The sequence below is a fragment of the Chlorocebus sabaeus genome, chromosome 24, assembly GCF_047675955.1.
Source record: "Chlorocebus sabaeus isolate Y175 chromosome 24, mChlSab1.0.hap1, whole genome shotgun sequence".
Taxonomy (NCBI): Eukaryota; Metazoa; Chordata; class Mammalia; order Primates; family Cercopithecidae; genus Chlorocebus; species Chlorocebus sabaeus.
In genome coordinates this window covers 14,446,510-14,460,520 of record NC_132927.1, presented here as the reverse complement: position 1 = coordinate 14,460,520, position 14,011 = coordinate 14,446,510, and positions in this window count along the sequence as shown.

The following is a 14,011-nucleotide window of genomic DNA, read 5'->3' as shown; positions in this document are numbered from 1 at the left end:
CTGTCCCATAGGAGAGCCCAGTAAAGGTTTCCTATTGAAATTATATTCCTTTCCCCATCACACTTCACAAGCCCTTGTTGACTATCCCCTCTGTTGGCCAGTTCCTCCTTTTCCTGCTTACATTTTCTGCCCCAACCTCTTCCTCCAACGCCCCACCCCAACCCCCTCACACACACACACACCTTGCCCCTCGGAAATAACTTGCTCTCTTTTTTCTCCCTTCCATGACTTCTGTGTTCTGTCTGCCAACTATACCTGCTCGCACGGCCTCCACTAACAGTGTCTAGGACGGGCCCAGCATTCCTGTACCTGTCCCCTGCTGCCCTTGAAGCTGTGTGTACTGGTTGAGGCCCAGAAACTTCCTGCAGATAGATAGTTCAAAACACATTCTGTGAAACTGTTCCAGAGTGGAGAGCAGAAAGGCTTTGCTGAAAGATTGCAGAAATCAGAGGAAAACAGAGATTTATAGCAGGTGCTGCTTTCTTAGAAGCCGAGGACCCTGGGAATGCCTCAGGAATAACAATGAGTTCTCTCCTATCCTTACATGATTGCTTGGATGCAGGTGAAATCTATGCCAGCTGGTGTTTCAGGCTAATTAAAAAGCGTGTTCACTTGCCTTATCCATATATACTCTGCCCCTTCCTACTAACCCAGGCTAGAAAAATACAGTTTTCTTTGAATCAGTCCTCTTTTCATCAGAATAGATCTCCCTGCCCCGCCCCCACCCACCCTTCCCCCAACTCTAACACACACACACACACACACAGAGTCTTACCTGTCTTCAGGGCCCAGACATTCTGTACAGAAGAACCATACCATTGATGACCCAGATTGTGGAAGGTGAATATTAAGTCATGACCCAGATTGGTCAGTCATGCCCAAATTGACTTTGAAAATGCCTTGATTCAATTAACTATCTTTTAAAAATCCAATTATTTTTTAAAAGATAAAACATCTAAAAAGTAAAACTACCTCACATTTCTCTCTCTCTATATATACATATATATAAATACATATATACACACACGTGTATATGTTTGTGTGTGTGTGTATGTGTGTGTGTAGTATGAAGACTTTTAAAGTACAAATCCTTGAAATTTACTCAGCTCCCTTTGCATCTTACTTCATGGATTACTGCAAAAATGAAGATGCAGACAAAATGGCAAATCTGAGAAGGGACGGACAGGCAAAATGGAGCACAACGGAGTCACTACTGCTATGTCAGTATGGAGTCGCACCTTGAGCCATAGTGTTACTTAACCATGTTCCTTGAGGGCACACAATGTTATACTGTAATATAGATGTAAATATTAATATAATATAGAAGTATGTAATATATAGTATAAGTGTAATATTATACTATATTCATACTGTAATATAGAAATAAATATTATACTATATTCATACTGTATATTATACTATATATACAATATATACACAGTATATATATTACATATATATGTTATATATATACACAGTAGTATAGTAATATTATACTATATTCATACTGTAATATAGAAATAAATATTATACTTCTGGAATTCTTGAAATAGTTCTGTCTGTGATGGTATCAGAAAAAAATCTTGAGGGCTGAGCTATTTGTCTTCAGTGCCCAGGTTCTGTGGAACCCAGCACAGTGACTTTCGTCCCTGTGAAAGCTCAACAAAACACTAGCAAAGGGTGGTGATTCCCAGTTATATAAAGATCTTTGATGATGATAGGTACACAGGGGTTTCCAACTCAAATAGTGCAAAAGCGAGGAAACAATAATAAACATAAGTGAAGTGGGCCAGGTAGAACTACAACAAACTGGAGTGCTCACAGCCCTTATAAGGGCAGGATCGCTATCTGTAGCTGATTGTTGCTATGTGGAAATGCAAGCCTAAAGCGCCAAATACCCTGCTTTTCTAAAAGAAGTGGGAAGTAGCCTGTAACTGTCAAAACTAATTCAACTTTTTAAAAAATCTCCAGGCAGCTCAAACAAAACCTATCTACAGGCCCCCAATTTGCAACCTCCTACCATAAAAGGTCCATGAGCTTGGTTTAATGCAGGGTGAAGTTACCACCTTGGCATCTCTATTTGTCTATCCATATAATAGAGATAACTATAATACCTTTCTCATAGCATTGTTTGAGAAATTAAATGTGTTACTACATGGTAAGCATTTGCACTGTCTCATGCATTTTTATTATTAAAAATTATATTTTATAAATTTGCCTAAATCCATCTGAATGCAGTATGATTGAATTGAAATATTTAGTCTATAAGTCATAATTCCCACGTTTGATTGCATAATCTCAATAAAGAACCTCACCAAATCCCTCAAGCTATATTAAACATGATCCATCCTATCACATTCACAACTTGTGACTATAGAAACTGAGGCAGAGAGAAGTCAATTTGTTGTCCAGGTTTGCAAAGGTTCTCTGGCAATATAGGAAGTGTCTCCTTGTCTCAGTCACAAGTATCCTGTAAACTGGAATGGCCTCTACCATTGATTTTTATGATCACTAGGTTTTCTTTGTGGTTCTCCATGCTTTGACCATATCAAAAAAAACAAGGTTTATAAAGACATGGATAAACTTTACCCTCTAAAAAGGCTTTAGTTGTGGGTAGACTATTTGTACTCAGGTTTGTATCTTTCAAGCTAATTTGTAGAGCTTCACTAAGGAATCCCACTAAGCATCACTTAAGAACACATTTTCAAACTGAATCTGACAAAAGTAAACATCTTTGAAAAATAGAAGCACAGGTATTCCAATACAATAGCCCCTTGGTTCTCAAAGTGTGGTCCTGGGGCAACAGTAGCAGCATTAGCTGGGTGCTTTTCAGACATGCAGAGTCTTAGGCCTCACCCCAGACGTACCGAATTGGAATCTTCAACTCCCAGGTGATTTATGTGTACATTACATTTGAAAAACACTACTAGCCAACTAATCTCTATAATCTCCTGCAGTTCGTGTGTGACCAAAGAAAGGAATAGCAAAAAGGGTTCACTTTACATTTTACAGGGAAGGCTTTTACTATTTGTTAACTCACTTGAGGGACATAAACTGTCAAAAGCCAGCCCTCAGCATTTGTTTAATTATGCACTTCCAATAAGTCTAATTAAATATGACTTCCACGGAATGACTTCCACAGAAGTTATTTAATTATACACCTCCAATGAAAATTCCAAAGAAACAGGTAAGTTTGTCTTGGACCCAGGCCCTGTTTGCTGAGACTTGCTTTCAGCTGAGACTGACTGGTGCATTATTGCCACTCAACATGGCCGCTGAGACCTGCTGCCCATTTGTCTAAGGACAGCCAGTGAGAATATCCCTGTGTTGGTGTGGCTACATAATCAGAGAAAGGTGCTAAGTCCAATAGACCAGTAAATATCTTATCATTGGCAGCCTTGCTCATTCACAATTGATGACAGAAGAAAGTAGGTATGCCATGCTTTTGCAAAAATGAGGAAAGGTAGGAAAGAAAGGAGAGGGGATGAGAAGAAGGGAGGAAGGAAATAAAGAAAGAAATAAAAACATTATCAGGATATTTCTTTGCAACTCCCATTTCCATCCTTCTTTTTTTCTAGCTATTGAAAAGCCAGTGCTTCTACAAGTCACCTTGGGCTAATGATAGAGCAAGAAAGAGGTACTCTGTCAATGACTCTACTAGAGGTAGGTGAGGGGAGACACAGGGTTTGATAATCTGTACACCCACTTCACAGGTGGGAAAACTCTGCCAAGCCTATTCCTTCACCTTGATTAGACCCAAGGCAGGCAACTCTGTTCCTTTAGTGAGGCTATCCACTTCTAGCCTTGTGTTCAGGCGAGGAAAGTGTGGGTGTGGGTTCATAGCTTGGCTTCCACAACCAGATCCATCCTGCACTGTCCTGTCCAGTTCACTGTATATCAGTCAACCCTCAGTAGGCAGGATAGCATACAACCAGCTATCGGCATAGCTCAGTGGCTGTCACTGTAAGCAATGTGCTAACATCCAGCTTCTAGAAGAGAGAGGTTTATAAAATCAGCTTATCTATGTTTTAAAAATTGTCTTAAATTTTGGTCTAAATTTTCTGATTTTGTAGGTAAAACAGATATTCCTGAAAAACAGTATGTGTGTGTATGTGCACTACTTGTTTAAAGAAATCTCTTAGAGATTTGGCCGAAAGGCAGTTTACTGCGAACTTATCCAGCCATGCTGTGTCTGGGCTAAAGTACATTGGTTTCATTCTTCAAGTTCCTCAGGTGTCACAGCACTCAACAAACAAATATTTAAAAATACCTTCTATGTGTTTATCATTGTGCCAATTAACCTAAACCAAGTTGCTCATAATGATAGGAAGAATTAATTAGTCATGTTAATATTATGTTATTATGGGATCAGTATAGGAGTATTTGCATAATACTAGTTCAGTATAGGACACATGCAAACATATTAAAAACTAAAAACATGTTCTAGCTGTGAGTAATTTTTCTTTTAATAATTGAGCTTTCAGAAACATTTCCACAGAAGTCATTGTCTCTATACTGTAAGTTATTTAAATTGAAGAAAAGCTATTATTTGTCAGCTCAACAGGACCTCAGAAAGCATTACTCTTTTGCAGGAAAGCCAAGGCTTCCTCTATCTGGGACTTAGAGAGCAGAATGTCAAGGTCTCCAGAGAACCTCATGCATGAACCATTGTTTCATCCATCATTTTTTAAAGCAACTATTTTAGGTGATTTCTTACCTGAGCATGAGGAGGGGGCCTCATTCACAGACCCCTAAGAAGCAAGCACCAGGAGCAAGGATCCCCCTTTGGCTCTGCCTGGCCAATTATCCCATATCGTAGCCCCTTTGATTTCTCTTTGACATATAACACAATTTAAAACTGTTTTATTTACATGTCCATTTATTTACTTAGTAACTGCTACCTTCCCCCTCCTCTCTAGCCCCTAGTGAAAGCTCCAGGAAGTCAAGAGCTCCAGGAAGTCAGGAAAAAGAGTCACCTCTTTCCCCCCCCCCTTTTTTTTTTTATCTCCAATGCTTACCTCAGTGTCCAGTCTACAATAAGAAGTCAATAAATAGTTTTGAATTTTAAAAATGATGGCTGTTTTGCCAAAGCAAATCAGTGCCAAGGAAAAGGCAAGGCTGTGCCCAGCCTCACTCGGCGTTTTCTTCCTCCTGCTGTCTAGCTTAGTATTGTGGGGGACACAGGTATTCATCAGAGAGTATTTCCACCTTATCATGAAACATTACCTTGTAATCCAGTAATTATCACTGCAGTTAAAGCTGAGAAACCAAAAGATTTCAAATAGGAAAAACTCCCCAAAAGGATATCATTATCAAATGCATTTGCTAAACATTTCTCGTGATTAGCACATTGTTTATGGTTTGGGAAGAGCCTGAAAAGAGCAACTCTTTCTTGCTGTTATAAAACATCACAGCATTCCCTTTTACGTGGAGTCTATGTTGTCCAACCTGCAAATGACTGGAGCATCAAGGTCAGATTCCAAGGTAAGTCCTAAAACACTTCTCTGGAAACAAGGTACCTGAGCCCTATGAACTTGGTGGCTCTAGCCGCCAGCTCAGCCCCTGACGTACAGTGTATGCTGAGCAACATGCCTGTTACTGAACAAAGTAACAAGTGTTTTCCTAATTCCTGAATGTATAAATAATTCTTAAATGCCTATGAATGAAAATAACAGGGGTAAGATATAATTTAATAAATGCAACAAAATACTTTTAATACATGGGATGTAAGGAACGAAAATTGAGTCAAAAAGTTTGATAATCACATCTACAACTGAATTAGAGGACTTTTTAAATCCTATCAAATTGATGATATATAAAGACATACCAAAAAATGTGAATCTATGTACTCTCACATACTCCTTTGAAGCCTTGAATTTTTTTTAAAATAAACTACTGAGTGTAATTTCTCACAGTGGATCAGATTTAGCCTATGTTTTCATTCCTAGATTCTAAATGGAAAGAAATGCTTTAGGAATCTATTTTTTCCCACTCTTCCCTGGCCCTGGTTTTCTGGTTCTCTCTAGGCTGGGTTACTCCTATAGCCAAAGAACAAATTTGTCACGCTCTGTACAGTAAAGGGTTAAGTATTTCAGATAGTACCAGTGGATTTATTAATATATTGAATGTAAAAGGCATAAAAACTCTTTAGAAGATATGTTTAAGTGAAATCCCATTAGTGTGCTAAAAGGAAAATATACTGGATGAACAAAAAATCACTAAGAAAGAAAATAATAATAATGAATGGTGGTCCTGACTCCCTCATTTACCAGCAGTAAAATGAACTAACATTCCAGAACGATATCTGATTAACTAAGCCACTGAATTGGAGAGGTAACCAGCAGAACCCACTGGTGTGGTATGGCTACTCCATTGTAGAGCTTTTTATTCTCTCTGTGACTTTGAAGGTAGGCAAGAAGTTAAATATTACCACATCCTTCAACACATGAGTCTGTGCTAGAATAGTGCAGTTTGAAATTCATCCAGATAGTCTTGAGTTCCTAGGAAAAAATAGCATTTTTACTAATTTCTCCGTGCCTCCATTTCCTTGGCTGTAAATGGAGGCAGCGCTACTGACTATGTCACAGGAGCGGTGCAAAAATTAAATGTAAAACTTTAGAAGTGTGTGTGGTATATGGAAGGCATGATATGTGTTTGATATCATGGTGATCATGATGACAATGGTGATGACGATGATGATGATTCCCTTCCTAATTGGAAAGCACTTTCCTCGAACACTTTAGTGATATAAAAAGACAAATTATTGCTTTTTAATATTAGGCCATGGTGTAGATTGTATTACTGGCCTCAACTCTTCCCCTCCTCTTTGTATCCATGTCTTGGATAGTTTGGCTAATGGAATGAGGTGTTGGAAGTGACGTTGTGTCCATTCCACATCCAGGCCTTAAGATTCATTGCATGCCCCCTTGCAGCTCGACACTGCCTGATGCATGACAAGAACATGCATCCGGGAGTCCGCTGGTCCAAAGAGATTAAAAGATTACATGAAACAGACCAGTAGACCTGGAACAGAAGCATGTGTTTATTGTTAATGCCATTGGGATTCTGTAATTCTTTTTTACATGGCAACAGTTAACTCAGCCATAATGAAAATAATTGTGAAAATAATAGAAATAAGCAACAAACACAATATAGAATACCATGGTGGTAAATGCAAAATTTTGTAGAGCTGCAGTCATGTGTACATGTATATGTACACACCAAAACTTACAAAAGTGTTATTTTTATAAGTACAAAGTGGTCAATTACATATGGTTCTCCTAAATATTCTCTAGTATGTGCATTGTGACTAGTATTTAAAATACATCCTCCTATGATTTAGGAGAGTTCCCTAAAATTAAGTAGGAAAGATTTTCAAAGAAGATAGCACATAGATAGCACTCAATGCATATTTGCCGAAAAAGTTATTAAACAAAGACCCAAAAAATCAAGCAACACTCTGTATTTCCATCCTATTTGATGCATCTCTTCCTGCTCCTGCTCCAGCAATGTAAAAATGTGCCTGCTTCCCCTTTGCCTTCTGCCATGATTGTAAGCTTTGCCTTCTACCATGTTTGTAAGCATAGAAGCAGAAGCCACTGTTCTTGTACACCCTGCAGAATCATGAGCCAATTAATCCCCTTTTCTTTATAAAGTACCCAGTCTCAGGTATTTCTTTATAGCAGTGCAAGAATGGATGAATACAGATGCTAACATAAGGTAAATGACTTTCACCACAAGTAAGGTATAAACTCAAGCAAAGCAGCCAGTGTTGTCTGGATGGCTGTGTCCTGTGCCCCTGGCCTTCAGGAAGCCAGAGAAAGCCACAGAGCTCCAGAGGCCCTGGCTCTGTGATAGCATCACCTGCAAGTACAAGAATTTCACTTTTGTGCAACCCCAGGCTTTTGGAAACTCATTAAGAGTGATAAACATCAGTTTTCTTTCACAAAATGTATTTTGTGGATATTCCCAAAATCAATACCCTGTAGTAATAATGGTGGACAACAACTCAGTTAATAGAACTTCAGGTTTCTTTATGTCTAACAGTCTTTATGTCTGAAATTAGTGATATCATCCCATTCTCTAGATCCAATGCATACCTAATAAATGTACTAAATAAAACATATTATTCCACGTCTCTAAACCATTGTATCATGCCTTCATCACATAGTTTCCTCATTGAAGTACACATCTGTGTGTTTACCAAATCTCAGCAGCCCTCATGTTGTTTAGCTTAAATGAATAGTCTCAGGCTGAAATCGGTTGCTTACAAACATAAGCTGACTCTTTAATTTTTAGTTGCATGAAGACATTTGCCCTTGTGAAAAGAGCAGCTATTGTCATAATGCTTTCTCTCAATCAGCGTAAAGTGCATCCATTTTCGTAACCATGGTTATTTCCAAAATTGTATCAATCTGAATTAGATTCATTTTTCCTTTGTTAAGGAAAAGGAACTTAGGTGCATTCAGTCCCAGGTGCACATTTCATTTTAACCCAATAATGCCTATTTTCAAAATAAGCATTGATGTATTATACTTTTCACCTCATAATCTGCCACTTGCTTTTCTCTCCTGAAATGTAAAAACCAAATCAGTTCAAAACTCTGTTTCAGTTAGGCAGGCCTTAATGTAGACTACATTCTTTGGGTAATAATGATATAGGTTCATCCATTATAACAAATGTACCACTCTGGTGGAGGATGTTGGTAATGGAAGAGTCTATGCATGTGTGGGGGGAGTGGATACATGGAAATTTCTAAAACTTCCTCTCAATTTTGCTGTGAACATAAAACTGCTCTAAAAATTAAAGTCTAAACTTTTAAAAGGTCCTCTAACAGCACAAAATCCATCTGTTACTTGAAACCTATGAACTGCTTCTTAGGTCATGTTTTGGAACTTTGTGAGGGCCTCAAGGGCAAGGACTATATTTTATTCAATTGTGTATTTGTGTGATGTTATAAGTTGAATTGTGTCCCTGAAAATTCACATGTTGAAATCCTAACTCCTAGTAACTTCAGAATGTGACCTTATTTAGAAATAGGGTCATTACAGATGTAATTAGTTAAAATGAAGTTATACTGGAGTAGGTTAGGTCTATAAGGATACCTAATCCAATAGAACTGCTATCATTTCTTATAACAAAGGGCAATTTGGACACATACACACACACACACAGGGAAAATATCAAGTGGAAATTAAGTTGTGGGCACGAAGGCCCTTAGCCCCCTAAAGATTTGCTGAAAAAATCACTGACATGAGGCAGATTGATTAATAACAGAAAAGGTACATGAATTTATTTAACTGTATACATGAGAGCTTTCAAAATCAAGACTCAATTCCCCAACAAGTTACAGAAGCATATATATTATTTTGAGATTATAGACAGAATGAGAAAAAGCATGGCCAAAAACCCAAAACCGGGTTCTGTCGGTAAATCAAGTTTTAGTGGCAAGACATGTTATGGGAGGGAGAAAGGAAGAGGCTTGTCCAGCAAAGGTGGTCTTGTTATGTAGATGAAGCCTCACAGGTAGTAGCCCTCAGATAGAATAGTTGGAAAACATTTTTTTCAGGCCTTAAATGGTGTCATCGTCTCAGTTAACCTTTCCTAGATCCAGGGAAGGCCTAGAAAGGGAAGCCTTGGCAGCATTAATGGAATGTCTCTACAGACACAAATTTCCCCCACAAAAGACAGCATTGCAGGGAAATTCCAGGCAACCGGTACTGTGGCAGCCATTTTGAAATATATCAAAGAAACGTATTTTGAGGTAAACTATTTTGATGTCCTTCAAAGTCAGAGATCAATGTGATGAAGCAGAAGCCAAGGAATGCCAAACATTGCCAGCAAATCATCAGAAACTAGGAGGGAGGCAAAGAGCATATTTCTCCTTCTGCCCTCAGAAGGAGCCAACCTTGCTGACAACTTGATCTTGGACTTCCAGTCTCTAGAACTATAAGGCAATAAATTTATGTTGTTCAAGCCATTCTGTTAGTGGCACTTTGTTACAGTAGCCCTGAAAAACTAACTCAGGTGATATTAGCAGCAGTGAACCCATATGGGTCTGCAGAAACCTCAATTCTTGCCTCCTTAGAAGAAAGAATTTGACTGAGAAGCATAAGGCAGAGTGAGAGACCAAGGCAAGTTTTAGATCAGAGTGAAAATTTATTGAAAAGTTTGAGAGGTTGGGCACACTGACTCACGCCTGTAATCCTAGCACTTTGGGAGGCCGAGGAGGGCAGATCACGAGGTCAGGAAATCAAGACCATCCTGGTCAACATGGTGAAACCCTGTCTCTACTGAAAATACAAAAATTAGCTGGGTGCAGTGGCATGTGCCTGTAACTCCAGCTACTCGGGAGGCTGAGGCAGGAGTATCACTTGAACCAGGGAGCCGGAGGTTGCAGTGAGCCAAGAGATCACGTCACAACACTCCAGCCAGGCTACAAAGCGAGACTCTGTCTCAAAACAAACAAACAAACAAAAAGATTTAGAGCAGGAATGAAAGAAGAAAAGTATGCTTGGAAGAGGGACAAGTGGGCGACTTGAGACATTCGAGTGCATAGTTTGAACTTTGACTTGGGGTTTTATACGTTGGCATGCTTTTGGGGGATCTGCTTCTCTTCTGCCCTGATTCTTCCCTTGGGGTGGGCTGTCCGCTTGTGCAGTGGTCTACCAGCACTGGGGAGGGGCCAAGTGGATTTGCTGATATTGCACGCTAGCTCAATTGAGGCATTTTTCCCTTGCTTAATGCAGTTTTTCTCTGTTCCTGGAAGAAGGTCGTATACCACTTAAACTCTTACATTTTGCTTTAATGTGCATGCTTGAGTCCACTCAACTCAGCTCCTGAGATCTTACTGGGAAGCTGCTGATCACCAGTTTCGGGGTTTCTGTTTGTTTGTTTGTTTGTTTGTTTGTTTTTTCTGTCTGTTGGGAGACTGCCTTTCCCTGGCATGGGCTGTGACCAATTATTATTTTAGAGAGATATTTTTACAACCACCTGACTGTCACCTCATGGTTTCATAACACCTCTTTCCTGCCCTGCTAATGTCTGACTAGCTACCTACTGTAACAGTGACAAGTACAAAGTATAGTCATAGTCATTTATTTCACAGATTCAACAAATATTTACAAAATGTCTTTATTCAGTGCTATGGGAAGGGAATAAGGTAAAGATCCTGTTCTCATATAGGTGACATTCTAGTAAAGGAGAGAGAAAATAAATAATTAATTAATTAACGTAAAATATAATTTATCTTCATTTTCTAGAGAAAACTGGGGCTCAGAAAGACTTTCCTAAAATATAAACAGCATGTCTTATTCACGAGCACAGAAGAGAATCCCAGAAGGCCCACTCCCATTGGGGTGCCTTCTTGCCAAGCCTAAAGGCACCATCTCCAGTGTGTGTGTTGCTAAGTAACATGAAGTTATCTTTCCTGGATCTTACTTGTGAAAAAATATGAGATTTTGGCAGAATGGAAGCACAGGATTTGAAGTCAGGATACCAAAACTGTGTCTTTGTTTTGCTCCTTGTGCAATCCTGGATACATTAATTTATATACCTGAGTCTCTGTTTTCTCCTTTGTAAAATACCTATCCCATGAGATTATTGTGCAGAATAAATGGGACAAAGAAAAAAAAAATCAGGACTTATTTATTACTTCTGAAGTCTTTGTTGGTTCAAACTCAAAGGTCCTAGACTTCTCTCACATAAATTTATACTGTTTTTGTTTTGTTTGGGAGGGGTTGTTTGTTTTGTTTTGTATTTACATGCCTAATATACATATCTACTCAGAGATTTTGGGCTTGGAACCACATTTGGTATCAAGGCAGGAAGTTGTTATTCTTTATATTCAATGAAATGTATACTAAAATACCAAATACCCTATGTTCTCACTCCTTTCCCCACCACACACACACATAAATAGGTAACTCGGGCTAACACCCCTTTTTTCTTGAGGATGGCCCATGATGGTGATGACAGATGGCTGGGGTTGTGTGAGCAAGAAGGTACTCCCACCCACATTACACACCCAACACCATCTGCTTTTACCACCTGCTGCTGTTCACAAACAGCATGCATTGACCACTGTGGGCCTCTCCCAGCAACCTCACGAGATGCTCTCCACTTGGCGCCTCTTGCTAACAACAGGTCTTTATGTGGCTCCTAGAGGTGCTCCCATCAGTGTCTGCTGATCCCTGTAACTGCAACCATAGTGGTAGCCATTCTTGTAGGTGACACTCATTAGAATCTCTTCTGAACCTGTCCATTTGTAAACTTGGTTGTTTCTCTTATTTTTATTGAGTTGCACGAGTTCTTTGTTTAGTCTGGATACAAGCCCTGTATCTAATAGATAATTGGTAAATATTTTTTCCCAGGATGTGACTTGTCTTTTCAATTTCTTAATGCTACATTTTGAAGCACAAGAAGTTCTAATTTTAAAGTAATCTAATTGAGCAATTTCTTTTTTTTAATGGCTCTTCCCTTTGCTTTTGTGTCTAAGAATCCTTTGCATAGCCTGAGAGCACAAAGATTTTCTCCTGTGTTTTCCCCTAGAAATTTTTTGTTTCAACAAAAATGTTACATTTAGGTCAACAACACTAAAGAAAACCAAAATATTTCTTTCTAAAATACTGAAGGTTGTTGAGCTGAAGAAGACTAAAACACAGAAGGACATCTGCCTCTTCCTGTGCTTGCCTGATGGGCACAGCAATTCACAAAGACAAAATATCCTTCTACCTGCTCCCTCTCCTTCCTTCCTGAAGACAGAGATGCATATTCTGTCTTTACTAGTGATAACTCTGAGCTCTTAGCTCAGAAGCTGGCACCAGCAGGGCTAGGAAAATCTGGGAACAAATTTTACTACCTTCCCACAGGTTTTCTGCCTTTGCAAGGGACTCCTTTATCTTATCACTATAGAATTTATGGTTCTTTGTTAAAATACCATTTAAGGCAGAGCTCCAAGCCACTACCTCGTGAAAGACTTTTGAGAGGCTCCTCTCACATGATGTACATACAGTATATGTTAAACAAAAAAATGTTTCTTTTTCTCTTGTTAATCTGTCTTTAATTAACAGGAATCTGCTCCGGCTATAAATTTATGAAGACTGAAAAAAAAAAGATTTTCCTCCTTTCAATATATTTTGAGTTAATTTTGTCTGTGTTGTAAGGTAAAAATCTAAGGATTTTTTGGTTTGGTTTGGTTTGGTTTTTGTTTTGTTGTTTTGGTTGTTGTTTGCATGTGGATATCCAATTGCTCCAGTGCCGCTTGTTGAAAAGATTATCCTTTCTCCATTGAAACGGGTATCTTCTAAAAAAAAATTAAACAGTGAAGCCTCTAAGCCTGGGTTTCCTTTGTGTAAGAATTTTTAATTAGTAATTCAATTTCTTTACTTGTTTTTCAGATTTTCTAATTCTATTTCTTCTTGAGTCAATATTTTTCCATTTCGTCTACAAAAGGCATTAAATGCTCATAGCTTATAGGCTTTTCTCTGATAATACACATGTATACTACTACTCCCATAAGTTAGCACATATGACCATCTGGAGTCAGTTGTGTTACTGGCTTTTATTTATAATTATTTAATTTGATTAAATATTATATACACTTCTTGAATAGGATTATAAAAAAAGACATTGCTTATAGGAAAACTAAGTTTGAAATGCCTTGGAAAAACATGATAAAAGCAAACGGCTTAAAACAAACAAAAACATTGAAAAACTGTTGTAAAACACACAGAGGGGAGATTGCAACGATCTAGAGTGATCCTGAACTCAGATTGCCTCACAAGTGTTTTTAAGCCCTTATTCCAAAAGAATATCACAAAGAATGCACCATTGTTATGGTTTATGCAAGAAAGACAAGCTCCTTTAGTACATCCTTATTCGAAGAAAAACCATGCTTTTTGCCAAATACTTGTACATTGATATATTTTAAATTAAAATAAAATAGATGTATGTCCTTAGCTTCACTTAATAGTTTACCAAACGACTTGAGAGATATTCAGAGTGGGATAGG